Genomic DNA, 4,445 nt, shown 5'->3' with positions numbered 1-4,445 from the left:
CCCCTGTTGCCATTCCACATATGCTGGAGGAAAAAGGTGGGTGGACATTGAAGAAATGCAAACTCATGCTAATGTTTGAATATTAAATTTTAATATTGTAATTTTAGCCTGAAACAAAACAGTATTAAAAAGGTACATCTGCAAAAAAATTAAATAATGCATTTCTGGCCTCAATACACATGACTGAGTAATTTGGCCCTGTGAATTTCTTCCTGGTAGCAGAGTTGGCCTGGGCAGGGTGGGCAGAGAGGCAGCAGGGCGTCCTGGGACCTCCTGTCTTTTAAAAAAAAATTTTTTTTTAACTTTTAAAAATAGGGAACGCTTCACAAATTTGTCTGTCATCCTTGCACAGGGGCCATGCTAATCTTCTCTGTATTGTTCCAATTTTAGTGTATATGCTGCCAGAGCGAGCACCTGGGGCCTCTCTTCTACTAGGCATTTCTTCCTTTCCTGCAGTTTCACTCCTTGCAGCCTTCTGCTTCCACATAGTGGGCCCTAGTAGTTTTGTGTTCCTAAGGGCACCTTTCTGTCATCACAACTGACATTTCACGTGATCACCAGGTAACTCATTTTATTGGTTTGTTAGGGCGGCCATAACAGTGGACTATTAACTGAGTGGCTTAAACAACACAAATTGATTTCCTCACAGTTCTGGAGGCTGGAGGTCCAAAATCAAGGCGTCTGCAGCATTGGCTCCTTTGAGGGCCGTGAAGTGTGAGACAAAGCAGCAAATGCAAAAAGCCGTATTTGCTCACTTCTGCTTGCTAGCATAATTTCACAAAGCCCCTGATGCTGTGACAAAGTGCAGCTCTCCGGGAGGATTCTTTGAAGACAAAACAGGATAGAGCACACGGCCCCCTGTCTCTTGCCTGAGTCACTAAATTCCTTAAAAGATAAATGGCCCTAGCCCTTGCCTTTTCCTACACTTTATAAAACAACGTCTGATGGAATTAGTGATTATGCCTCTGTAGTCTATAACCAGAGGTACTCTGATGTACCTCTGGTTAACCTTGATGTAACTCTGCTTTAATGTAGCTTCTTGGCAAGTTTGATGTGATTTAGCCCATATTAAACCTCCACCACCTGTATACGGGCATTGGCTTAAATAGTGTGTTGGGGCAGTCTGATAGGACCTCTCTAAAGAGCTGCTCCTGGGCTATTGGCCTCAGTCTGTGGTCCTCAGTAAGGCTTCTGAATGAAACCATCTTTAATTCTTTAAAAGCTTCATTTTTTCTTTAGTCAACAGAAGGAGAAATCTTCCCTAGGCTTCTCTCACTGATCTGCAATGGCTATCCCCTCCTTGTGTCTTCACATTATCTTCCCTCTGGATGCATCTGTGTCCAAATTTCCTCTACTTACAAGGACACCAGTCCCTGTAAGTATATTTACTAAGTATCTGTATTTACCAGTCTTTTTAAATATACATATTAGATTAGGGCCCACCCATTAACCACTTTTGCTTGATTACCTCTGTAAAGACCCTATCTCCACATAAGGTTATATTAAGGTTACATTCTGAGATACTAGGTGGGGCACCGTTAGGGCTTCAATATATGAATTTGGTTGCAAGTGTTGGGGATACACTTCAACCAACAACCCCCAGCCAAACTGGTAGCCTGCTTGCAGTGGGTAGGAGATGGGACTGGTTCTCACCGCTCTCAGCCCACCATTGCCCGCCTGCATGAGCTGGGGCAGGTCCCTGCATCTTTGCAAGCCTCTATGCCTATGCTTTAAAATGAGCAGAAGTCACATCTGCTTCTTAGAGCTGTGATGACAAATAAACAGGATAACATTTGGAGACAGCCCTAGGATGACATCTGATACATCAAATACTCTCAATAATTGTTCACATTCCTACTGTTGTCCATAATGAGAGAATATTCACAGATAAGAACCCATTCTACTCACTATAAAAGAAACCAGAACAAAACCCGTATACGCACCTGCCCTTAGAAACTTCTGTTCAAATGAAACTTCATAAATAAAAACAAACAAAACCAAGAGGTAAAATAAAGAAAGTAGAGTGGTGACTCAAGTTTGGGGCAACCCAGGCCCCCTCTGAATATTTACAGTCACAGAGAACACTTGGCCATAATTTCTTTCATTGCTTCTCTAATTAAGCAGAGTGACTGCTTAGATATTTTGTTAAAAATAATAAAAACAACAACATTGTGTTGTTTTTCTTACAAAATGAATATGTTCATTATGAAATGTAATAAAAAGTCATATTTATATCACATATTTGGGACTATCATGTCATACTTTTTTCAATAAAAACCTGTTGCCTTTTTTTTGTAAAAAGTTAAATCATATAATAATTGCTCTCTGATAACATCTTCATATTAACACATGTTGACAATGTACCCTGAACATCTTCTTATGTTAATATATTCTTCTCTATATCATTTTTAATAGCTACATAGATTTTTGTTGCATGAATAATGAATCATTATTTACTTAGCTGTTCATTAATGATGGACATTTATATTCTGCTTTTGAATTATTGTATTTTTATTAGAAACCAATGCATCGATAAGTATCCTTAATCTTTCGACATCTCCCTGTTCTTTCTACTGGAGGGTTATCAAACTTTAGACGTGTAGACCCAAACAGGGTAGCTGGGATGGTGGGAGATGAAAGGGAAAGGGACAACTTACTCACAGAGCTCCATCAACAATAGTAAAGGGAGCTATGCAAGAGTTTGTAGATATATTGGGAGAGATTCATTATGTCTGTGCTTCAAATGAATCAGTTACCAAACTGTTCCTGGAAAAAAAAAACAACTGCTAGCAGGACATTCCCAGATAATGGGGAGAAAAAAACTTAATCATTAGAATTCAGAATAAGGTGCAAATGAGTGATAGAGGACTTTGGACAGAGTGCCTGATTGGTGGGAAAATGCCCGAGGAAGGAAGCCTGAAAAGGGAGGAGCAGCCTTCATCTGTGGTTTCACATCAAAGAGTATATTAGTCTGTTTTCACACTGCCATAAAGACCCACCAGAGACTAGGTAATTTATAAAGGAAAGGGGTTTAATTGACTCACAGTTTCCCATGGCTTGGGAGGCCTCAGGAAACTTACAATCATAGCAAAGGGGAAGAGGCACGAGTTACATGGCAGCAGGTGAGAGACAGAGGTGAGTGAAGGGGGAAGAGCCCCTTATAAACCCATCAGATCTCATGAGAACTCACTATCATGAGAATAGCATAGGGGAAACCACCCCCATGATTCAGTCCAGGTCCCTCCCTTGACATGTGGGGATTACAATTCAAGATGAGATTTGGGTGGGGACACAAAGCCAAACCATATCAAGGGGGCTCTTACCCAGAAAGTGCTGCATGAGACCCAAGATTGCCCTCAGTAAGAAACCACTTCACAATTGTTTGTGCTTTTGTCTTTATTGAGCTTTGAGGGCTGGCTGGGAGGCACGTGGCCAGGATTTTGATCCTGGCGCTTCAGCTGATTTTGTTGTGGAAACTTAAGCAAGTCAATTATTGTTTCTGGGCTGAGCCTTGTACATCTTTAAAATAAGGATACTGGGTAAGAAAATAAATAAGGTCCTTTTTTAGAGTCTTTATTTTAAAAAAGTCCAAGCCTCCTAAGATTTCACAGAGAAAAAAGGAACAATTTCATAAATCAGGAGTTACACAGAGGGTAGGAGAGGAAAAGTGCAGGATCCAGGGCTTCACCAAAGTTTGTTAAGCATCCTCTCCCACATTTATTATAATCCCATCACTCATGCTCCCCCTTCTGGGTCCTGTCAAATTACTATTCACATCAACTGACTAATTTTGTCTGAAAAGGGAATGGAAAATCTCCATGTCATCTGATACACTTTTGCTTTGATGGATAAGGCAGAAGTTCCAAAGAGAGTGTTAGGCAGGAAAATCCGGCTCCTTCAAACTAATTACTGCATATCTGATATATTTGCCTCCTTAATGCTGTTTGTTTTTATTCAAAATATAAAATTGCTCCCTGAGTTGGGAGATTAATGGCTTTCTTCTCCTTCAGCAACAGATCATTTGTGGGCCCCGGTTATAAACAGGAGGTTAGAATCCATGACTCATTGTTTTTTCCCTTTTCGTACAGGATATCCCCTGAGATTAACTGTGGTTACTTTTTTTTTTTAAGTTAGAGACATTAATGTCTAATTATTTGCTGGTTGTTATAGTAGAGGTTTTTGTTTTTAGGAAAATGTAAAGGTTTTTCTTCTGTGCCTTCTTCCTGGAAGATTTTGTGGTTCAATAAACTAGAATTTTAAACATCACTGGGTAATGACTTGATTGATTGCATTTTTGATGGATTCTTCTATTCATTAGTTTAATAAATATGCATTTATTGCATGCTTACTCTGTATAAGTGATTTGAACATTCAGTCTCTTGGATGCATTAGGGCTCTGAGTCTGAGGGTGGGAGGAACACAGAGGCAGGGAATTGCTATGCAGG

At 40.0% G+C, this 4,445-nt stretch overlaps 1 non-coding gene across 1 annotated transcript; it reads right to left on the bottom strand.

Moving 5' to 3' along the window:
- Positions 1-307: 307 nt before the first annotated feature.
- On the bottom strand, positions 308-414 carry LOC115830771. Its single transcript, XR_004026310.1, has one exon. It is a non-coding gene; the product is annotated as a U6 spliceosomal RNA (small nuclear RNA).
- Positions 415-4,445: the final 4,031 nt, after the last annotated feature.

The sequence above is a fragment of the Nomascus leucogenys genome, chromosome 16 (genome assembly GCF_006542625.1).
Source record: "Nomascus leucogenys isolate Asia chromosome 16, Asia_NLE_v1, whole genome shotgun sequence".
Lineage (NCBI taxonomy): Eukaryota > Metazoa > Chordata > Mammalia > Primates > Hylobatidae > Nomascus > Nomascus leucogenys.
The sequence above is the reverse complement of the archived record's forward strand: the minus strand, read 5'-3'. Positions and strand labels throughout refer to the sequence as shown.